The 25,484-nt window shown below is 36.6% G+C and overlaps 1 protein-coding gene across 5 annotated transcripts in view; it reads right to left on the reverse strand.

The window, feature by feature from the left end:
- TUSC3 (tumor suppressor candidate 3) overlaps window positions 1-25,484 on the reverse strand; it is a 215,625-nt gene that overhangs the window by 59,968 nt on the left and 130,173 nt on the right. The window lies entirely within an intron of this gene.

Genomic DNA, 25,484 nt, shown 5'->3' on the forward strand with positions numbered 1-25,484 from the left:
GTGAAAAAGTTGGCTTAAAACTCAACATTCAGAAAACTTAAGATTATGGCATCACTTCATGGCAAATAGAAGGGCAAACAGTGGAAACAGTGACAGACTTTATTTTGGGGGGGGGCTCCAAAATCACTGCAGATGGTGACTGCAGCCATGAAATTAAAAGACACTTGCTCCTTGGAAGAAAAGTTATGACCAACCTAAACAGCATATTAAAAAGCAGAGACATTACTTTGCCAACAGCAGTCTGTCTAGTCAAAGCTATGGTTTTTCCAGTAGTCATGTATGGATGTGAGAGTTGGACTATAAAGAAAGCCGAGCGGAGAAGATTCAATGCTTTGAACTGTGGTGTTGGAGAAGACTCTTGAGAGTCCCGTGGACTGCAAGGAGATCCAATCAGTCAATACTAAAGGAAATCAGTCTTGAATATTCATTAGAAGGACTGATGTTGAAGCTGAAACTCCAATACTTTGGCTACCTGATGCAAAGAACAGACTTATTTGAAAAGACCCTGATGCTGGTAAAAATTAAAGGCAGGAGGAAAAGGGGACGACAGAGGATGAGATGGTTGGTTAGCATCACTGACTAAATGGACATGAGTCTGAGTAAACTCTGGGAGTTGGCAATGGACAGGGATGCCTGGAGTGCTGCAGTCTATGGGGTCGCAAGGAGTCGGACATGACTGAGCAACTGAACTGAGTGTAGCACTTTCACAGCATCATCTTTTAGGATATGAAACAGCTCAGCTGGAATTCCATCACCTCCACAAGCTTTGTTTGTGGTAGTGCTTCCTAAGGCCCACTAGACATTACATTCCAGAGTGTCTTGCTCTAGGTGTGACCACACGACCATGGTTATCCATGTCATTAAGACCTTTTTTGTATAGTTCTATATATTCCTACCACATCTTCTTAATCTCTTCTGCCTTGGTTAGGTCCTGGCCATTTCTGTCCTTTACTGTGCCCATCTTTGCATGAAATGTTCCCTTGATATCTCTAATTTTCTTGAAGAATCTCTAGTCTTTTCCATTCTATTGTCTTCCTGTATTTCTCTACATTGTTCACTTAAGAAGGCTTTCTAATCTCTCTTTGCTATTCTCTGAAGCTTTGTATTTAGTTGGGAATATCTTTCCCTTTTACTTTGCCTTTTGTTTCTCTTCTCAACAATGTGTAAACCATCCTCAGAAAACCACATGACAAAATGTGGTCCACTGGAGAAAGGAATGGCAAACCACGCCAATATTCTTGCCTCAATTAACACCATAGCATTAGATAATACCACCATCCCATTACATAATTACCATTTCTATTCTGTGGTGAGAACATTTAATATCTACTGTCTCAGCAACATTTAATTGTATAATATAGCATTGTCAACTGTGCCATAAATTATACCAGGATATAAGATGCTATTTTTTTTTAAGGTAGACATTTAAGATACGTATTTTATAACTGGAAATTCATAACCTTTGGCCAGTATCTCCCTATTTCTCCCACCTTCAACCCCTGATAACCACCACTCTACTCTTTTTCTCTATATCTGTCTTTTTTAGATTCCACATATAAGTTATACCATACTGTATATATCTTTATCTGTCTGGCTTACTGCACTAAGCATTGTAACCTCAAGGTTAATTCAAGTTTTCAGAAATGGCAGGATGTTCTCATGGCTGAATACTGTTCCTTTATGTATATGTGTGTGTGTGTGTGTGTATACACACACATATAAATATATATATATGCATATATATATAAAAAACATGAGATCTGTATCTATATTGCACACTTTATTTATCCATTCATCCGCTGACAAACGTGTAGGTTGTTTCCCTATCTAGGCTTTTGCAGATACTTACCTAGAAGTGAAACTGTTAGATCATATGGCAGTTCTATTTTTGATTTTTTGAGTACCTCATACTATTTTCCATAGTGGCTGTATCAATTTACACCCCACTGACAGTTGACAAGGATCCTTTTTCTCTACATACCTACCCAACAACGTGTACCTCTTATTTGTGATGACAGCTATTCTGACAGGGGTGAGGGGATATCTCACGGTGGCTTTCATTTGCATTCCCCTGACGATCAGTGATCCTGAGCATGTTTTTGTGTACCTTTAGATCATTTATATACCTTCTTTGGAAAATGTCTTCTCAGTTCCTCCGCTCATTTTTTCATCAGGTTTATATTTTTGCTCTTGAGTTGTATGAATACTTTATGTGTTTTGGATATTAATCTCTTATTGGATATATAATTTGCAAATAGTTTCCCCATACTATAAGTTGCCTTTCCATTTTGTTGATGACTTATTTTGCTGTGCAGAGATTTTTTAGTTTGATGTAGTTAGCCCCACTTATATTGCTTTTGTTTCTTGTGACTTTGCTATCACATCCAGAAAATCAATGCAAAGATCACTGTCAAGGATCTTTTTCCCAGAATTTATTCTAGGAGTTTTATGGTTTGGGGCCTTAGGTTTCAAGTCTTTAATTCACTTGAACTTTTGTGAGTGATCTCAACAAAGGGGTCCAGTTTCATTTTTCTGCTTGTGCTTACCTAGTTTTTCCAACACCATTTATTGAAGAGAATATCCTTTCCCCTTTGAGTATTCTTGGTTCCCCTGCAATATATTATTTGATTGGATATGCAGGAGTTTATTAATAGACTCTCAAATTCTATTCTCTGGATCAATGTGTCTGTTTTCATCCCAGTATCATATGGCATAAAATTGCTATAGGTCTGTGATACAGTTTGATCAGAAGTGTGATGTCACCCGTTTTGTTCTTTCTCAGAATTGCTCTGGCTATTCAGGGTCCTTTGTAGTTCCATATGAATTTCAGGATTTTTCTATTTTGTTAAAAATACTACTGGAATTTTGAAAGTGATTGCACTGAATCTATAGATGGCTTTGGATGGCATGGACATTATGACAGTATTAATTCTTCTGGCCTGTGACCATGGAATGTCTTTCCACTAATATGCTCTCTTCAGTTTTTTTTCACCAATGTCTTCAGTTTTTACTGTACAGTGTGTAGATCTTTCACTTCCTTGGTTAAATTTGCAATTTTAAAAATATTTCTGTAAATAGGATTATTTTCTTTCTCAGATATTTTGTCAGTGTATAGAAACGCCACAGATTTTTGTATGTTAATTCTGCATCCTACAGTTAGGCTGAATTGGTTGATTAGTTCTAATGGTTTTTCGGTGGAATCATTAGTATTTCCTATACATTAGATCATAACATTTACAAAGAATTTTACTTCTTCCTTTCTGATTTGGATGCCTTTTATTTCCCTTTCTTGCCTGACTGCTCTGGCCAGGCCTTCCAACACTATGTTGAATGGGAATGATAAGAGCAGGCACCTTTGTCTTATTCCTCGTTGTAGAGAAATTTTTTAATATCACACTGCTGAGTACCGTATTGGCTGGTGGTCATACGCGGCTTTCGTTGTGTTGAGGTATGTTGCTCCTACACCCAATCTGCTGAGCTTTTTTTCATGAAACAATGCTGTAATTTGTCAGATTTGTTGCCTTCACTTATGGGGATGATAATATGGTTTTTACCTTTCATTCTATTAATATGCTGCAATATGGTTACCAATTTATAAACGTTTAACCATTTTTGCACCTCAGAGTAAATCCCCACTTGATCATGGTATATGATCCTTTACTGTGCTGTTGAACTTAGTTTGCTGACATTTTGTCAAGAAATAATGCATCTATGTTCACTAGCAATATTGATCTATAATTTTCTATAGTGTCCATATATGGCTTTGGTATTAGGATAATTCTGGCATTGTATAGTAAGTTGGAGAGGATTCCCTCCTCTTCAGTTTTTTGTAGGGGTTTGAGAAGGAATGATATTTATTAACTTAATACTTCTTGAATTGTTTGGTAGAATTCACAACTGAAACCATCTGGTCCAGGGCTTTTTCTGTGTTAGAAGGCTTTTGGTTAGTGATTATATCTCCTCACTTGTTACTGAGTCTATTCAAATTTCCTTTATCTTCATGATTCAGGCTCAGTTAACTGTATGGTTCTAAGAATTTATCAGTTTCTTCTAGTTTATAGATTTATTTTTGTTCATGGTAGCATCTTATGACCCTTTGTATAGCTGTGTTTCAGTTTTAAAGTTTTCTCTTTCTAATTTTGAGTCTACTTTTTCTGAGTTAGTCCAGCTAAGGTATTATATATTTTGTTTATGGTTTCCAAAAGGATCATTTATTTTTGTTTATTTTTTGTGGTTTGTCCATTTTCTATTCTATTTATTTTTGCTCTTTGTTATTTCCCCTCTTCTGCTGAGTTTGACCTTAGTGTGTTCTTTTTCTACTTCCTTAAGGTGAAAAGTTGATTTGCTGGGGATTTTTCTTTTCAGTTAATATGGGAGTTTATCACTATAAACTTCCTGCTTAGAAGCACTTGTGTATCAGTCCACAGGTTTTCATATGTTGTGTTTCCCTCTTCTTCTGTTTCATGATAGTTCTTGATTTCCTTTCTGATTTCTTCTTTAACTCACTGGTTGTTCAGCAGTGCATTATTTAATTTCCATATACAAGAATCCCTTACTTTTCCAAAGTTCTCTCTATGCCACTTCACTTTTACAGGACGCACATGCTGCTAGTATAAAGTTTCACTCCATGAAAGAACTCTGAAGAGGATTTTTGCTTTTATGAAGGAAAAAAAAAAAAAGTAATTGCTTCCGCCCTTTCTTTGCACCAATCTGGCCTACAGAAGTTTTCATAGGAATGCCCTACTTTCAGATAGTGAAGGAAACCTGTATTTGTGACTTTTCCAGGTTTATTCCTATTATTGATTAACAGTTTCATAGCACTATAGTCAGAAAAGATCCTTAAATTGCAGAGATTAGTTTCATGACTTATATAGTCTCTCTTGGAGAAAGTTTTATGTGTGCTTGAGAACACCATGTATTCCACTGCTTTTGGGTGGAATGTTCTATAATATATGAAACTGTTAGATCCTTTTGCCTAAATGCATTAGGCTCAGGCCAATGTTCCCTTACTGATTTTCTGTCTGCATGATCTATCCACTGGTGAAAGTGGGGCACTCAATCCCCTACTATTATTGTATTTTTGCCTGCTTCTTTCTTCAGATCTGTTTATGAATACATTGTTTGAAATAACAGTAAACTTAATGATCCCCTTTATCATTATAAAATGATCCTTTTCTCTTGATACTGCTTTTGGCTTCAAGTCTATTTTGTCTGATACAGCTATAACCACCCCTGTTTTCTTTCGCTTTCTAATTTCATGTTGTATCTTCTTCCATCCCTTTGTTTTTTGTTTAGCCTCTGCCCTTAAAGCTGAAGTGCATCTTTTGTAGGCAGCATATTGCAGGTGTTTAACTTTATCCATCCAGCCACAATAAGCTTTAGACAGCTCAATACAGAGATATTAAAAGTACTCACTGATAGGTAAGAACTCACTAAGGCCATCTTATCAGTTGTTTTATGGTTGTTTTGTTGTTTCCCCTTTTCTCTTGAGAATTGCCTTCCTTTGTGAATTGATGATTTCCCATTGTTTTAAGTTTTGACTTCCTTCTCTTTAGCTTTTGTAAATCTACTGTAGATTTTTTCTTTTTGTTTACCATGAAGCTTGTATAAAAATATATAAAGGTGCATTTTACAATGATGGCAATTTTACTTTGATCACAGACAAAAACTCTAATATTTTACTCCTCCTTTTGTTTTTGATGTTGCCATTTGCATCTTTTATATTGTCCATACCTTAACAAATTGTTGAAGCTACAGCTATTTTAATACTTTTGCCCTTTAACCTTTATACTAGAGTTAAGTATTTAACACATCATCATATTACAATATTCAGAGTATTCTGAATCTGACTATATGTTGATTTTTTTCAGTGTGTTGTACATTTTCAAATGCTTTCTTGTTACTAATTAATGTTGTTTTGGCAAAATTTGAAGAACTCCTCTCAGTATTTCTTTAAGATAGGTCTAGTGATGATGAATTCCCTTAGTTGTTAAAAGAAGTCTTCATCTTGCCTTCATTTATGAAGAATGACTTTGGTGGATAAAGTATTATTGGTTGGTGGTTTCTTTCTTCTGCACATTGAATATAACACCCTTTTCTCTCTTGGACCACAAGGTCTTTGCTGACAAATCTCTGATAGTCTTCTGGGGATTACCACATATAAGAAAAATTTTCTCTTACTACTTATAAAATTCTGGTTCTTTGATTTCAGTAATTTTGTTACAATGCATCTTAGAGAAGATCTTTTTAACTGAAATTTTGGGTTTACCTATTAACTGCAGAACTTGGAATGTCCAAATCGCTCCATACTTGGGAAGTTCCAAGCCATTATTTCTTTTTTCTTTTGGCCATGCCATGTGGCTTGTGGGATATTAGTTGCCCAATCAGGGATTGAACCTGGACCTTTGGCAATGAAAGTATAGAATCCTAACCATTGGACTGCCAGGGAATTCCCTATTATTTCTGTAACCAAGCTTTCTATCCCTTTCTTCTCCTTCTGGGATTCCACTCATGTATACATCATCTCCCTTGATAAGGTTCTGTCAGTCCCATAAATTCTTTATTTCTTTTCATTCGTTTTATTCCTCTGATGATTTAAATTGATCTGTCTTCCAGCTCACTGACTTTTCTATCTGGTCAAGTTTACTTTTGAAGCTCTCTATGGAATTCTTCAGCTCTGACATTTCTGTTTGGTTTTACTGAATGTTTCCTATCTCACTGTTGAACTTATTCTGTTATCGTTTTCCCGGTATTGTAAAATCATCTACCTGTGTTCTCTTACAGCTCTGAGCATCTTTACAGCAAGTGCTTTGAATTCTTTGTTGGCAGTTCCTGGATCCCTACTTCTTTGGGACCAATTACTGGAGGTTTACTGTATTCTTTGGTGGAGTCATGTTTCCCTGATTCTCTATGATCCCTGGAGACTTGCATAGATGTCTAAGTATTTTTAAGACGCGGTCACCATTCCAGACTTCATGAACTAACTTTGATGCGGAAAAAGGTATCATGGGTGGAGCGTAATTGCATCTGCTGTTAGCCTGGGTCTAGTGGTCCAGAGCACCAGGTTTATGTGTGCACACGTGTCTGTGTTTGTGGTGGGGACCAGACCTAGTGCTGCTTCTACTCAGGTTGCTGGACCTGGTGGTAGGGGTAATTAGCAGGGAATCTAGGCATGCACTTGCATGGCAGAGCCCTGAACTAACTGCCCACATGGCTCCCAGGTTCCTGGGAAGCTGGGAAGGGACTCAGTACGGCTGATGGCTTACCCTTGTGCAGATGCAGAGGACCGTGATGACTGCTGGTGCAGTTTCAGGGCTGCAGCAAGGCTGGGGAGGGACTCAGGTGGCTGGTGTCAGCAAACAGAAACACCCCTAGAGTGGAAGATGGCAGAATGTTCAAGGAGTCCCTGGTGGCTGTGCTGGCTATTGGCTTTGTCAGTGGCAAAATCTGCTGAGTTTGTCTTCAGAGCAGGTCTCTGTGAAACACAGTCATTAGCACTGCAAATATGCTGGTAACAGCCTCTGCTTTTCCTCCTTGATTTTGTTGGCTTTGTAAATCTCAGCTTTGTTGTTATGGGTGGGGTAAAGTTGAAGCAGACCATTGCACAGGGCCTCAAAAGGACGAAGAAGCTGTTTGCTTGTCCTTTTTAGGTTAGAGGAATTCTTTCTAGCTGGGAAGTTGCTTCCTGGTGCTGAACAGTGCCAGCATGGGGGATGGACTGATGCAGACAAAATGAGGTTGTTTTCCTTCTAATGAGGTTTTTGCAGGTTTTTTGTTCTACTGTGTTGCTAAAACTTACAAAGTGGACATTTTAGGTCTTCCACAGCAATTTTTATTTGTGGATAGCTGTCCAATCATTGATTTTTATGGGGGCACATGAGGGGCTGGGGTCCCAGGTTTTGCTACATTGCCATTAGCACTTTTAAGTCATTAATTATCTTGGATCATACTACTACTCCTATTAATGCTAGATTTTGATAGTTGGAGACTTAAACAAATCCAGGTTGTCTAGAATATTATTAGCATTAATGAAATAGGAAAAAAAAAACAACAAAAAACCAGAAGAGAAAGATAAAGAGAGCTATTAAAGTTTGAAATTTTCTAGAACCACAGCAAATATAAGAAGTGTTTGGGAAAAAAAGACAAAAAACTTTCTCTAAAATGAGAATGTCTTTAGTAATGACTTAATAATGAGTAATGAAGTACAGATTATAACTCACTGAGAAAGTATAGTTAAATAATGATTTATATTTACAATGTATTATAAAATATATTGAAAATGATCCATGCTTTCAGAACTCAATATATTAACCAATAAACAAACTAAAGAAAAATAATGGTTTCTGGTCATCAAAACTTAAATATAAGCAGTCTAGGAATGTCATGAAGGCTATCACAATAAAATATTTGAAAACCTCTTCATTTTTATATAAAAATGGAAAGTTGCTGAAAAAATACCTTAAACATGAAAATAGTGTTAAATACTATAACAACTTAATAGCAAATGTTATTTTGAAATGTAATAGTTTCAAACAATTTAGGTGCCATACATTATCACTGGATCATCGAAAAAGCAAGAGAGTTCTAGAAAAACATCTACTTTTGCTTTATTGACTATACCAAAGCCTTTGACTGTGTGAACCACAACAAACTGTGGAAAATTCTTAAAGAGATGGGAGTATTAGACCACCTGAGCTGCCTCCTGAGAAATCAATATGCAGGTCAAGAAGCAACAGTTAGAACCGGAGATGGAACAACAGACTGGTTCCAAATCAGGACAGGAGTAGATCAAGGCTGTATATTGTCACCCTGCTTATCTAACTTCTATGCAGAGTACATCATGCGAAATGCTGGGCTGGATAAAGCACAAGCTGGAATCAAGATTGCAGTGAGAAATATCAATAATCTCAGATATGCAGATGACACCACCCTTATGGCAGAAAGTGAAGAAATATTAAAGAGCCTCTTGATGAAAGTAAGAGAGAAGAGTGAAAAGGCTGGCTTAAAGTTTAACATTCAGAAAACTAAGATTATGGCATCTGGTCCCATCACTTCATGGCAAATAGATGGGGAAACAATGGAAACAGTGAGAGACTTTATTTTGAGGGGCTCCAAAATCACTGTAGATGGTGACTGCAATCATGAAAGTAAAAGACGCTTGCTCCTTGGAAGAAAAGCTACGACCAACCAAAATAGCATATTAAAAAGCCAACAGTGGCCTGTCTAGTCAAAGCTATGGTTTTTCCAGTAGTCATGTATGGATGTGAGAGTTGGACTATAAAGAAAGCCGAGCACAGAAGAATTGATGCTTTTGGACTGTGGTGTTGGAGAAGACTCTTGAGAGTCCCTTGGACTGCAAGGAGGTCCAACCAGTCAATCCTAAAGAAAATCAGCCCTGATATTCATTGGAGGGACTGATGTTAAAGATGAAACTCCAATACTTTGGCCACCTGATGTGAAGAACTGATTCATTGGAAAAGAGCCTGATGCTGGAAAAGATTGAAGGCGGGAGGAGAAGGGGATGACAGAGGATGAGATGGTTGGATGGCATCACTGACGTGATGGACATGAGTTTAAGTAGGCTCTGAGTGTTGGTGATGGACAGGGAAGCCTGAAATGCCACAGTCCATGGGGTCTTAAAGAGTTGGACACAACTGAGCAACTAAATTGACATCACATATATAATAATGGAGACATTTCTTTCTCATTTTCATATGAGGTTTAAGATAGTTTGTATGAAGTTACCAGTTGCAGGACTTCTGAAGAACAATAAAATGGTATTGCATTCTATATGCTATCTTACACATTTTAGGTATTATTAAAATTTTAAAAAACATGTACAATATAATTTTGAGGAAATGAGATGAAATCTTAGCTATTAGTTTGCATATCCAATTAAATTGAACCTGACAGGTATGTACCTCAAGAAAAGAGCACAGTGGTGTGTTACAATTTCATATAATGGGAAAAGCATTCCTGATGATTTACAGTTTACATTTTAAACCTGAAATTGTTATTAAAGATTTAATAAGTTTATAGATTGCAAATCAAATTTCAGACAAAATATAGTTAGTGACTGCTTATTTCATAATGTTCCCTTTATGTTAAAAAAAAAAAACTATTTTATCTTTGAATGAAAGAAAACTATAATGTTACCTAACTTTCAGAGCTTTTCAAAGATTCTTTCAAGATTTGATGTAGGACACAATAATTCTGTTTCTTGGCAGAAATAAAATGTTGCTTTTCACAGTAAGAGTTTCTTCAGGAGAGAATTGAAGCACCTTTGCATTATTAACATAGCAACTCTGCTAGTACATCTATTATAGAATTCATTTTAGGCATGAGGCTTTAATTTAGAGTATTAAAAATTACACAGTCTTTTAAAAGTTACACTCAGAGATAAAAGATCAGAAGTTATAGTAGAGGCAAGCAATATTTAAAAATGGCTTTAAAACATTTCATGGTGTATACTTTTTTTGTGAGAGTCCTTTGGTTCTGTTTTCATTTAATTGGAGGATAAGCGCTTTTAGTGTTGTGTTGGTTTCTGCCGTATAACCACATGCATCAGCTGTAAGTATACATGTGTCCCTTCCCTCTGGAGTGTCCGCCCCACACCTGCAGGTGATCACAGAGCAGCAAGCCGAGCTCCTGTGTTTCCAGCGGCTTCCCTCTGTCTGTTCTACACGCGGTAGTGCATATGTGTCAATGCTGCTCTCTCAGCGCGTCCTACCTTCCCGTTCCCCGCTGTGTCCTGTCCATTCTCTACATCTGTGTACTCTGCCCTGCAAACAGGCTCATCAATGCCATTTTTCTAGGTTTCATGTGTATGTGTTAATATACGATGTTTGTTTTTCTCTGACTCACTTCACTATGATAGACTCTAGGTTCATGTACCTCTGTACAACTGACTCAATTTTCTTCATTATGGCTGAGTAATATTTCACTGTATACTTTGTATTTTTTTTTTATACTTTGTATTTTAATACACAATAAATCCAAGTCAGACAAGTTCAAATTTTTCAAAAAGATTAAATTTTAGCAAGGTAAGGAATAAACAATTACAACCCATATAAATAAATTACCAACAGACTATTAGATATATAGCTAGAAATAATTTCATAAATAATCATTTGTATACTATATGCAGTCAGTGGTCTCTTAGTGAGTAGAACAAAATTAAAGCATTATTTTCTCATATTAACCTAAGAACAGGCCAAGAAAATAAAAAAATAAAAACTTTGACATGTTATAAATAGCGAGAACACAAACAGCCTTATCAGTCCAAATACAGAATAAAATGTACACAATCCATCAGGTTTTGTGTGACTGTTCTTTGGCTCATTCTATTCATTCATTCAAGTCTGTATAAATTTTATAAAAAAAGAATTACAAAGATAAGTAACATTCCAATTCTGTGTCCAAGGTAATTTCATTTTATGAGTGGACATGATTATGCAAAAAATATTTAAGATTGAAAAAAATGAATATGACAAATAACTACCATGGCCATTCGGAATTGGAAAACTCTATATTTATCCAAGATAAAAAGAAATTATTTCATTCAAAAAAACAACATGGGTTATACAAGTATAGAAAAGGAGGAATGCCATTCCACAATGATAATATTCACAGTAAAAGAAAATGCGCTGTCTTCATTGTTAACAAGAATTTAACAAAATAGACTGCTTTTTCTATGTGAGTCCTACTCTAATACATCTTCTGGGCTATTTTACTATTTAGCTAAAATGACACCAAAAGTTTAATAGTAATATTTAGGGGGAGGGAAGCAATGAGTAAGAGAGAATGCAGGAAGTGGGACACACAGAGAGAGAGAAAATGATTTTATTGTCCCTCCAAAATATTTAGCATGATGTCTCCAAAATAATGGGACATTTCCCCAATGCAGACCTATTGTTTCCTTCTCTTAGGGTTTTTAATCATTCACAAATTTTAGCGTATGTGACCAAATCACACTATGGCATTTTTTTAATATAAAAGGGACAAAGTATATTTTGATTCTCTGTTTTGTTAAGTATATGTGACACATCTGATCTAGTGTTTAAGATTTTATGGGGAAGAAACATTACTTAAATATATAGAAACACCAAAACTTCTTTTAATGTAACCTAATACTTAAATTTTACACAAATTTTCTCATGGCTCCTAATCTTTATATGGAAAGGTGATGTGAATATGAATACTGAAATAATTTTGGACTACTAAATTTCATGAAAGCTTATAAAAGGAATTGTTTTTATCACTGATTAGCATTTTAGAGAATCAAAATATGATACTGGAAAATACGCAATGAATAAGACATTTTATTCTGACTTACTGAAATTTACATGGTCTTATTTTGAGGTTAGAGAGATATAACTCTAAATGCTTTTTTCCAAATTAGAATATATATGCTTATTATGAATTATGTTTCAGTTCAGTTCAGTCCAATCGCTCAGTCGTGTCCGACTCTTTGCGACCCCATGAATCGCAGCACGCCAGGCCTCCCTGTCCATCACCAACTCCCGGAGTCTACCCAAACCCATGCCCATCGAGTCGGTGATGCCATCTAGCCATCTCATCCTCTGTCATCCCCTTCTCCTCCTGCCCCCAATCCCTCCCAGCATCAGGGTCTTTTCCAAAGAGTCAACTCTTTGCATGAGGTGGCCAAAGTACTGGAGTTTCAGTTTCAGCATCAATCCTTCCAATGTTTAAGATCATTTAATTTAATTCAATTTTATTGATAGTATGAGAATAATTTCTTTGGTTTTAATGACCACAGGGGTCTATTTATTTAGTACATTATTCTTTACAATATACTAAATAATTTACCCAAACTGGAAACAATTTAAATAATACCAACCAGTCAGCAAGTAACTTTCCCTTTCTTTGTGTGTGAGTCAATTCTCCTTGCCTTTGCTTTTTGACTCTTTTCTCTGAAATCACATTTATTCTGGATTCTCAGTGTTAGATGAAGTTTGACATCGTAAAGCACTCTCATTTTGTAGTTCTATAATCCCCCTGGGTATGTGCTTTAAAGGTTTTAATTACAAAGTACAAACAAACCTTAGGGGGGGAAACTACTTTTTTCCAGACACAGTTAATATTTTTGAAAGACTGAAAATAAACTTGAGTTTCTATTTGCAAAGAAAGATTTATCTATTCAGATTTATTTTTATTTAACATATATCATGTGTGATATAAACCTGAGTTTCTATTTGCAAAGAAAGATTTATCTATTCGGATTTATTTTTATTTAACATGTATCATGTGTGAAATGTTCTGACAGATGGTGAGGGTACAAATCAGATGGTGGTGGTGGTGCTTTAGTTGCTAAGCCACGTCCGACTCTTGCGACCCCATGGTCTGTGGCCCTCCAGGCTCCTCTCTCCATGGGAATCCTCCAAGCAAGAATGCTGGAGTGGGTTGCCATTTCCTTCTCCACAACTCACTCACAAGGCCCTTCTTAATTGTCAGGACTGTTAGCAGCAACAGTTAAAAGAAAGTAAAGGAACAGTTTGGATTGGCTTCAGAAGTTGGTGTAGATCAGTGAGTTTAGTATCAGGAATGCATACCTGATGATGAGTCATGATGAAAGTCAAAGCCAGGTGTAGAGACAGCAGAGAGAAGAAGCAACAGATACTAGAGACAAAGGCAAGGGCCTTTACCAATGGCCAACTAGACACAACAAATTTTAAAAATCAAAAGAAATAAAAAGGCAAAGCTTGTCAAGAAAAAAGATGCAAGGTCACAGCAACCAGGGAACTGATGCAACAGTTTAAAATAATTCAGTTTCTAATACAATGCAAAGCTTCACTGACTGAGACATTGAGTAAACTAGGTTCACGCTGCATCTCTCCACTGGTCTATCAGTCCTATGATGTAGCTGTACTTCTAAGACAAATACAGTACCTGCCACTTACTGGGCCCTCAACAAACATTTACTGGATGGAAAAATAAAGGAGTAAAAACATGAAAAGGCAGAATTGCAATTCCAAAATCTACTGTAAGTTTTCTGCATACCTTTATATTACCTTTCTGATATTTTTGTTTAAAATTTGTCACGTTGACATTCTCTTTGCTGGTGGTATAGAGATGGCAATAAAACTACTGAATGTCCTAGATCAAATTAACTGTGTTAGTTTAAATAAGCCTGTATAGTTTTCAACTTAGGATTAAACACATGTTCCTCAAAGAGGTGGCATACGCAGAATTTCTAAAGGATGAGCGTGAGTGTACAGCACTGGAGAAAGTCTGAGACTACTAAGACTACCTGAGACACAGAAAAAGCGCTACAGTCGTGATAAAGTGCTACATTAGCATTAATAATAGCATGCATTTTTGCAACAAAATGCTTTTGCATGTGCATGCATAATACAGCTCTTGGTTACATTCATAACTGAAGTCTAATACAGTGAAATTTTGGGAGTATAAATGGTAAATCCATAGCATTCCTCAGGCAGCAGCTAAAAGCCAAATCCTAAAAGTAAGAGGCCAGTACATTTGTTTATGGTGGGAGTTATCATCTAGGCACAAGCTTTATTTTACTGAATGCGTGTCATTTGAGATTATTGTTGTTTTTTTTTTAACAGCAAATGTCTTAATGTTCCATGTAACCATACAGTTATATAGATTCCCTTTAGCTACACAGTAATGACTGTTTTTGTGATGACTTTCATGCTGTTAAGTAGACCATTAGTACTTGACTTGGCCATTATATAGCAGCTTAATAATGACAAGCAAAACAAACTGGGAAATCAGCATAGTATCACACTGCCTGCACTATTAATTTTCTTTCCATTCTTTGTATTCATTTACACGTCAGTTCAATGCAGTGAAACTCTGATAACATTTTTAGATCCTCCAGACATGTTTTATTTTACAATTAATATATGAAAATAGGGACGGTCACCAGCCTTACAAATACATATCTGCTAAGCTGATAGCTAAACGAAGACCCAACAACATATGCCTCGGTCTTTTAAGCTTGTCTGATCCAATTAGTTCAGTCAGAAAACGGGACTATTAAGGCTAAATCAGAAGTTCAGAGCTGACACAGTCCCACTATATGTTGATTCTGTTGATGGCCATGAACTCTGCACCACTCTGCCCTGTGTTTCCCAAGGAGTATATATACTGCTGATCCCAGGGCAAATGAGCAGTGCAGGTAGACTGCCGAGACGACTGCAATGCAGTCCCCTTCCAGACGATACAATGCAAAACACAGGCCCCCTTAACAGCATCAGTAACCAATCTTCTATAAGGGAGCAAGTAACGGGCTAAAACCATTTCTGATAGATATTTTAAGTATGTATGTATTTTCACACTTTTCCCTAGAGGACTGTCTACAACACAAACACTACGTTGACTTTAAAAATTATCCATAATTGGTGAGACATTTTTATTATTTGTCATTTTTTTTTTTCAAAGAATGGTATCTTAAAAACACCTAATGAGATGGATGAAACTGGAGCCCATTATACAGAGTGAAGTAAGCCAGAAAGATAAAGAACATTACAGCATACTAACACATATATATGGAATTTAGAAAGAAGGTAACGACAACCCTATATGCAAAACAGAAAAAGAGACACAGAAGTACAGAACAGACTTTTGAACTCTGTGGGAGAAGGTGAGGGTGGGATGTTGTGAAAGAACAGCATGTATACTATCTATGGTGAAACAGATCACCAGCCCAGGTGGGATGCATGAGACAAGTGCTCCGGCCTGGTGCACTGGGAAGACCCAGAGGAATCGGGTGGAGAGGGAGGTGGGAGGGGGGATCGGGATGGGGAATACGTGTAAATCCATGGCTGATTCATGTCAATGTATGACAAAACCCACTGAAAAAATAAATAAATTAAAAAAAAAATAAAATAGAATCAAATCCAATAAAATGTTTGAGAATAAATTAAAAAAAAAAAAAAAAAACACCAGTTGAAAACTAGGCCTCTTCATGATTTTCTCCTCTGCTTTGGAATCTACTAACAAAGTATAAACTGAGCACACTATTGGAGGTGGTGGTGCAAGCCATCCACAAGGGCATCACCTGGCAACGCAGCCTGACTTCCCCCAGCAGCACCTGCGTCTCTGTGTCTGGGGGGCTTTAATACCTGAGGGTCCACCAGTGCGGGCAAGTAATGCCTTCTCCAGGAAACAGCACTGAACGAGTGACTGTTGCGAGCTGGTGTAGAGCTTAGGTCCCCTCGCCACTTGACAGGAGAATCACTGGGTGTGTTCTGCACCGGCTCCCAGAGACCCCCAAGCAGTATGAGGCTTCAGGACCCACGACGCTCCCCTGCGGGATAAAGCATCTCGCTTGGCTGCCCTCCCCTCCTGAACTCACTGTCCCACCCCCCTCCCACGTTTCCTTCACCTCCCTGTGAACTACTTTCAACTCAATTGTCGTCTTGGGGTCTGTTTTGGGAGGAACCCAAACTAAGACTGGCGTGTTTTCAACTTTTAGAAGTGCTTATACATCTACTGTCATATTTTATCTCACAAATACAAGGTAAGAAAAGCAGTATTAGACTCCTTTTATATAAGAAAAGAGGCACCAGGTAACGCCCCCCAAGGACACAGCTGGTAAGAGGCAGAACTTGGGAAGAAACCAACCCTCTTTCCTTCCCTTCTGTTTCTCTTCGCTGTGCACTTCAGGACAAAGACACAAAAGCGTCTGTGGGCCTGAGAGTCATTTTACTCTCTTATGTAAGCACCTCTCTCTAAGCATATACAAAATGGTCGAGGTTAAACCATGTTTGTTTACTAAGACAGATGAAAGGAAACAACTGTAGCCTAAACACTGACATATAAATCATATTTAGTGACAGCATTCAATATACACAGCCATCCCAAACATTAAACCATAGGTCAGTGTGATCCTATGCACTCACAGGTTACTTCAACTTCTAAAAAAATAATTGTTTAAAGAAAGTCATCTTGTAGGTATAAATGCTACATGGGATGGTATTCTGGGATGCAAAATAAGGAAACAAAATTATATTTAAGGTTCTCATAGCTCTGAAACCAGGCTTCTCGTCAACGCTGACCTTTGGGCCAGGCGCTTCCTCCTTGTGAGCCTAGGCGCTGCACTGCGGGAGGCTGCGCGCCATGCCCGGCCTCGAACGCTAGGTGCCCATAGAGAGCGCGTGCCACCACCTCGGGACAACCAAACCGAACCCAGAAACCACCAAGGGTGCCCAGGCAGGGGGGTGGGGCTGGGAATCCATCCCCTGCGGTATGAGGCATAGTTCACAGCCCAAACATCCCCCGACTATCTCACCAGACAGCTGTAAGGGCAGTAGAGTTTAATGTGGCATCGGAACAGAAACCATTTAATACCTTGACATTTTACAAATGAGGAAAAGTTGAAGTCCTAGTAACATTCATCTAACATTACAGGGTTCCAAAGTTATTAAAAAAAAAAAAAACTTTATAACTTTGTGGAAGTGGAAGAAGTAACAATGGGCATGAAGCTAATGCTTCTGAAACATTACTTAATGCCGTTTTACAGAAAGAACCATTGCTTTTCACGTTTGGGACCAACAATGGAATCTGTTATCATTTAGCTTGTCTTTCCCAGCATGGTAAAGAATCTGCCTGCAATGCGGAAGACCCGTGTTTGATCCCTGGGTTGGGAAGATCTCATGGAGAAGGAAGTGGCAACCCACTCCAGTATTCTTGCCTGGAGAATCCAGTGGAGAGAGGAGCCTGGGTGGGCTACAGTCCATGGGGTTGCAAAGAGTCAGACATGACTGAGCAACTATCACTCATCATCACTCATCCCACTGATAGCTGTATACAATCCTGAGAGCATGAGGAAGAACAGGAGACTTCTGCTAAGATGAGACATAGGACATGTGAAATAAAATAGATGTAAGCGTATTGATGGAAACTTAAAAGAAAACTCTGAGGAAGTTCATAAGCACAAAGAAACTATATGCCAATGTCCATTTCAATAAATTCAGATGTTAATGTTATATGACTAATAATAGTTAACAATCTCCTGTGCTTTGGGATTTGGGCTTAGTTAGCTTTACTTTGTAATTCTGCTGCTAGCTTTGCATTTTGTGACTCTCTCTGAGTATTTAACAAGAAGGAAGGCAGATGTATATCAGGCCATCATCTTAACCCTGAAACTCTCTACTTCTGTTTCACTGTTATCTTTATGGTATCATCTCAGGAACGTTGTTGTTCAGTTGCTCAATCGTGTCTGACTCTTTGAGACCCCACAAATTGCAGCATGCCAGGGTTCCCTGTCCTTCACAATCTCCCAGAGCTTGCTCAAACCCATGTCCACTGAATTGGTGATGCTATCCAACCACCTCATCCACTGTTGTCCCCTTCTCCTCCCGCCTTCAATGTTTCCCAGCATCACAGTCTTTTCCAAAGAGGTGGCTCTTTGCATCACGTGGCCGAAGTATTGGAGTTTCAGCTTCAGCATCAGTCCTTCCAGTGAATATTCAAGGTTGATTTCCTTTAGGATTGACTGGTTTGATCTCCTTGCCGTCCAAGGGCCTCTCAAGAGTTTCCTCCAGCACCACAGTTCGAAAGCATCAAAAACATCTTTGGTGTTCAGCCTTTTTTATTGTCCAGCTGTCACATCCATACATGACTACTGGAAAAACCATAGCCCTGACTATATCAAACTTTGTGGGCAAAGTAATGTCTCTACTTTTTAATATACTGCCTAGGTTTGTCATAGCATTTCTTCCAAGGAGCAGGCATCTTTTCATTTCATGGCTGCAGTCACCGTCGACAGTGATTTTCGAGCCCAAGAAAATAAAAGTCTGTCCCTGTTTCCACTGTTTCCCTATCTATGTGTGATGAAGTGATGGGACCAGATGCCATTATCTTCGTTTTTGAATGCTGAGTTTTAAGCCTGATTTTTCATTCTCCTCTTTAACCTCCATCAAGAGGCTATTTAATTTCTCTTCGCTTTCTGCCATAAGGGTGGTGTCATCTGCATATCTGAGGTTACTGATATTGCTCTTGGCAATCTTGATTCCAGCTTGTGCTTCATCTAGAAGGGCATTTCGCATGATGCACTCTGCATATAAGTTAAATAAGCAGCGTGACAGTATACAACCTTGATGTACTCCTTTCACAGTTCTGAACCAGTCCACTGTTTCATATTGGGATCTAACTGTTGCTTCTTGACCTTCATACAGGTTTCACAAGAGACAGGTAAGGTGGTCTCAGGAATGTACACAGACCCATTCTCTGTGTTAACCTGTGTGTATGTTCATAGGTTTATATATATGGTATTTTATTGATGCAAGAAAAGGCCATTCAGTTCTCAGCGGCCTTTCAATCTCTCTGCTTATAGTATGAATGACCAGCCTGGCATTGAATGTTCTGCATCTCCTATTTCTCATAACTTTGCAGCTTGTTTCAACAGCATTCTCTTTAATCTATTACCTATAAGGAGACAGTTTGCTTATATATATATATATATATATATATATATATATATATGCTTATATATACTTTCTCTCTCTTTGACATGAAAACTACAAAAGGGTAGCATTTATTGATACCTATTTTTTTTAATAATACTCTAGATTTTCAAAATGAGAACTTATTAATAATTTTAAGATCAGAAACTTCAAAAGCAAAAGTTGAAAGAAAAAGTCAAAGATTCACATTTCAAAGAATAATGAGAGGAATCAGATAATAGAGAAAAACAGTATCTTTAAACCCCTAGGGTCTTATTAGGCGTTAGTCATTTTATTTAAAAGGATTATGTTTGTCAAGGTTATGGAGCTTTCATGACATTTCACCCTTATTTAATTAGTCAATCTCCATGCAGAAAATAGTAGGTACCAACTTGAATGGATAGACTGCTCAGGGCCCTAAGATTTCCTGGAATTTCTGTCAAAAATTTAAAACAGATTTTAGCATCAAGAACCAAATACTAACCCGTTACTATTAATAATAGTTATGTCTAAACTTTATAAATATGTATTTTAAAAATTTAGTGTAATTATTATCAACGTAAGTCTCTGAATGTCTCTCAATCACATTATGAGATCCACCATTCTAATTTTGGCTTTTACTACTTAGACTATTATTTTTCCTCATTTGTAAAGTATCTGCTCTCTGACCTCACAGCATTATGCCTAAAAGGTATGAAACTAGGTATAACAAAGCCAAAACCCATTAAAAACTCCCGTGGTACAGGAAAAACAGCAAATTTAAAAAGTCCAGCATGAAAGCACTCACCATCATTCAGAATTCTATTTAGAAACCAACTTCAGAAAAAGGGGGAAAAACATCCCCCAACTATTTCTAAAAACCAGAGAGAAATTCTGAATATAATTTAAAAATATTAATAAAGTTAATTCACTTTAACAATGAAATAATTCTTTATAAGCAATTTTACTACAGTTTCTCAAACCATCTAAGACAAATCCAATAGTTGAAGCAAAACATTTTTAAAACTAATTCAGGAAAAATGAACTAAAATTAGAATTCAATTAGTTGTTATTTATGTGTAGTACCTACCTAAAAATAAATCTTTAAAATATAGATGGTTATTCAATTATGTTAAAAGTATGAAAAACACAATAAAAATACTGTTTCATATACCTTACTCCACTAAATGTGCACTAGTCATCAAGAATTAATGCCAAATTACAAAATTCCTATAAAAATATTCATAAGATACTCATTCTGTCATTTTATTCCATACCACTGAAAGAGATAAATAGCCTAATTATAGCTATTCTCAAAAACACAAATATTACATGGTAATTTCTTTTCAGAAATATAGGTTAAAATATGAAGAAATTACAAAGAAGGATAGTGCTAATTTTCAAGTTGTATCTTGAAATTTAAACACATCTATTATTTAAAAAAAAAAACCTATTCACTATTATTATTCTAATGAACAAGCAATGTTTAAAGTATAATTCTTTGCCAGTAACCACTTGATGTTATAAAGCAAAGTTAATCTTCTATTTTGTTCAGTAATAGGAAAACACATTATTATGCAGATCAATTCATTAAAACAAAACTTAAACCACAATTTTCTGTTTCAGTATAGGTTGACATTATGCATACAAGAAAGCAGGAAGGGATGTTCTTCTAAAATATATTAAAATTTAAAAGAAGAAGAGAGCTATATTCCAAGGGACAACTTTAACCTGCCCCTTTAACCTGCCTTTGTCTACACTGCTTAGTAATTAACATCTTACAACAGTCTAAAACTGGATCCACATCTCTGGCCAAGAGCACATTCAAGCAATTGATTTTGTACCAAGAAGCCTCCTATATTTCCAAGACTTTCATGATTTTTTCCCTTCAATCCTAATACATTATTCAAATATAAGAAAAAATTATACTTTTGTAAAACAGAAGAGGGTGAAGAGTTTGGGACGAAATTCATCTTTTTGAACATCTTGGTTATAGGTATAAGTCTCATTTCTCTAACTTTTGATAAGGTGCTGAAAAGATAAGGTCCTGAAAAGCTAAAATATGCACATTAAAAGTTATATGCACTTTCAATGTATGTATTTTTCATTAATGTACGAAGGTAAAGTTTTTTCTTTTAAAAATATAGAAAATTCTGTTTTATTAATGTGTTCCTCTGGCCATCACAGGACCTTTTCTTACTGGCCATGCCACTTTCTACCTACAAAACAGTAATACAACAATGTGGAACAGGATAAAAAACTTTCTAAATTGATAGAGAAAATTTCTTTCTGATCTAATCTGAACCTTAAATGTTCCTGTCACGTTAAGGTTACTAACTGGTTTATGCTAAATTAACAGGGACATGTTGATCCTATTACTCTTCTGACTAGTGAGAAAAAATAAATTGAAAGAATTAAGATAATCCAATTTAAGAAAACATCTCCTAGTATCTGAAAAGATGCTCAACATCACTCATTATTAGAGAAATGCAAATCAAAACCACAATGAGGTACCATTACACACCAGTCAAGATGGCTGCTATCCAAAAGTCTACAAGCAATAAATGCTGGAGAGGGTGTGGAGAAAAGGGAACCCTCTTACACTGTTGGTGGGAATGCAAACTAGTACAGCCACTATGGAAAACAGTGTGGAGATTTCTTAAAAAACTGGAAATAGAACTGCCATATGACCCAGCAATCCCACTTCTGGGCATACACACTGAGGAAACCAGATCTGAAAGAGACACATGCACCCCAATGTTCATCGCAGCACTGTTTATAATAGCCAGGACATGGAAGCAACATAGATGCCCATCAGCAGATGAATGGATAAGGAAGCTGTGGTACATATACACCATGGAATATTACTCAGCCATTAAAAAGAATTCATTTGAAAGAAAAAAAAAAAAAAAAGAATTCATTTGAATCAGTTCTAATGAGATGGATGAAACTGGAGCCCATTATACAGAGTGAAGTAAGCCAGAAAGATAAAGAACATTACAGCATACTAACACATATATATGGAATTTAAGAAAGATGGTAACAATAACCCTATATGCAAAACAGAAAAAGAGACACAGAAGTACAGAACAGACTTCTGAACTCTGTGGGAGAATGTGAGGGTGGGATGTTTCAAAAGAACAGCATGTATATTATCTATGGTGAAACAGGTCACCAGCCCAGGTGGGATGCGTGAGACAAGTGCTCGGGCCTGGTGCACTGGGAAGACCCAGAGGAATCGGGTGGAGAGGGAGGTGGGAGGGGGGATCGGGATGGGGAATACATGTAACTCCATGGCTGATTCATGTCAATGTATGACAAAACCCACTGAAATGCTGTGAAGTAATTAGCCTCCAACTAATAAAAAAAAAAAAAAAGAAAAGAAAACATTTAATAAGGACCAGTTGTATGTTAGTGTAAAGATGAAAAACAGCTTAAAAGAAACTCAATGGTTAGAATTTGACTAATGTAAGATACATAAAATATTTAAGGATTATTATGATAAAAGGAATGCAGAGATACATAAATGGGATAACTACATGTTTATAAGTAGGTAAAGGAAAAAGAATTTCTAATGTAATTAAATGATGCATTTCAGAGGGATGGCAAATTAGGTGGTGTTTGACGATGGGCATATTTTGATAGAAATTTCAGGCAGGAATGGAAGAAGCGAAAGCAGCACATATACAGCGGACAAGGGACAGTACATACAAATACACTAACATGGAGTTTCTTTGCAAAGCAGTAGAGTCTCAGGATGCAAATGCAGATTACAATGGGAGTATTAATGGAGAGCTACTTAGGATTTCCCACTTGACTGGAGTTAACTTAGGTCCACATATATTGATATTTTAACTATAATCAATGTGCTTTAGCAATGTTCATCTAGTGGCCTAAAGTACTCATTTGTGAAGTCTGGTGCCCAGCATATATTCAGTTAGCAATAGATGGCATCCATGTTGTTGTCACTGTTGGTGCAAACTTTTTTGGAGCTCACTCCAATAAACTACATGTGAAGGGATTAGAGTTTCATGACTTATCAAAGTAAAGGTTGAAACAGTAAGAAGATGACAGTGAGAAAGAAGGATGACAGAATATGACACTCTAATATGCCACTCTGGCCTAAGAATTTATTTTAAGCTGAAGGTATTGAGATGAAGCAGATACAAGAAAAGCCTTCTCCCATCTCCCTAAAAGCAGGCCCTAAATTTACAAAGGAGTCCCTTCCCCTTTCTCTACCAGGAAGGACAAAGGTTAATCCCTGGAGACAACTATAGCTCCTTATCAACTGCGAAGGTACCTGCTAAATTCTATCTGCATGGTAAACTTTCTTTTTCCTGGTCACCTCCACATAACTGACTTTCCCTCAGTACTTTTCTTTCTGTCTTTAACCAAAGCTGGTACTTAAGCCTGAGATCTAAGCCACTTCTGAGTGTTCTTTTTTCTTCCTGAGTATCTCCCATGTATACATGAGGTATACATGGTAATAGATTTGGTTTTCTCTTGTTATTCTCTTTTATTACAGGGACCTCAACCAAAGAGGGACTCAGAACAGTAAAGGGAAAATTGTATTTTCTTCCCCTACACAAGCTAAAACATTTCATAAGGAGGTTATTTTTCATTAGCAAATAATAAACAATAACAAAAAGCAGTGCTTAATTATTTTTACATAAGGAATATTATTTTAGAAGAATGTTAAAGGAATAAAAATGTAAGATTTCCTAAATTCATACTTTTAAGTATCACTGACACCATAGTGATCAAATCTTTGTGTCAGGCCCTTCTCTATGAAATAGGAATATGTCAGGGACTAAAACAGCTATTAAAAAAAATCATTTTCTGAAGTGCTTATGTCCTACTGGGGTCCTGGCAAAAGACAAACAAATGTAACACAAAATAAATAAGTTATATAGCATGTTTTAAGTGATAAAGGAGAAAAAATTTAAAGAGGAAAGGGTGATAGTGAGTGTGGATAATTGAGAGGGGATGGTGAGAAAACCACCATACTCTCAAATAGGACAGTCAGGAAGACTTGAAGAAAAGGGGACAATTTATCGCTTGATGATTACTTCCACTATTTTTTCTGTAAAATCTAATTCTCAATAGCTGAGATACTCAAATAACTTCTCTAAGTAGTGACAGATTTCGAAAAACATAGTACATGTAACAAAAAGCATGTCTGGTTTAGAGTCTAACTTTGACTCTATATCCTAGACACTTATAGAATATATCTGAAGATGGTGACAACAATAAGAGACCAAACTGGTTACTATAATATGTAGTGTCAGTGGCTGCAACTCTACTTATTTGCAACCAGTCCTTAAAATCTAATTGAGTCACCACGGAGCATACAATAAATAAAATGAATTATATCCCTAAATTACAGTTCCACAAAGAAGTTCAAAGAAAGTCACAATCAATTTATGAAGAAGAAACACATAACTTGTTAGCAGCTTTCTTTAATATTAAAGATATGTGAAGTACTGTAAGCAGTGAAGAAAAAACCTCACAAGCTTACATTATACCTTCAGAGAGAAATCATAACATTATTTGCCACAGGATAACAGTATTCCATTCAGAACCAAATTTCAGAAATTAAGAATTTATTACCATTTTATATGTCATTGTGTGCTACTATTGTTATATTTTTAAAGATAATCTTATTTTTTATAAATACCTATTGAAATACTTATGTGTAAATGAAATGATATTGGTAAATTATTTCAAAAGTATCCAACAGCAGGTGAAGAGTACTGGGCAGGAGAATAGATGGAACATGATGGGTTATGAAGTGGCAATTAAGTTTGGTGATGAGTACATAAGGGGTAACATATTCTTCCCTCAAAAATCTGTATAAAGAAAAAGCTAGAGAAAAGAGGCACATTTTAAAACAGATAATAATCTTCAGTAACCTCTAATACTAAGCCTCAGAGACAGTATTTTGTAAAGTCAATCTATGACAGTATGTGCCACTGACCATTTTCGGTGGAAAGGGAAGGCAATAAGACAGTAGCAGTTACTAATGTCAACTCTGCTACTGACAGAACTGCACTCCAATTGCACTTTCAATTT

This window comes from Dama dama, chromosome 32, assembly GCF_033118175.1.
Source record: "Dama dama isolate Ldn47 chromosome 32, ASM3311817v1, whole genome shotgun sequence".
In the NCBI taxonomy this organism is placed as follows: domain Eukaryota; kingdom Metazoa; phylum Chordata; class Mammalia; order Artiodactyla; family Cervidae; genus Dama; species Dama dama.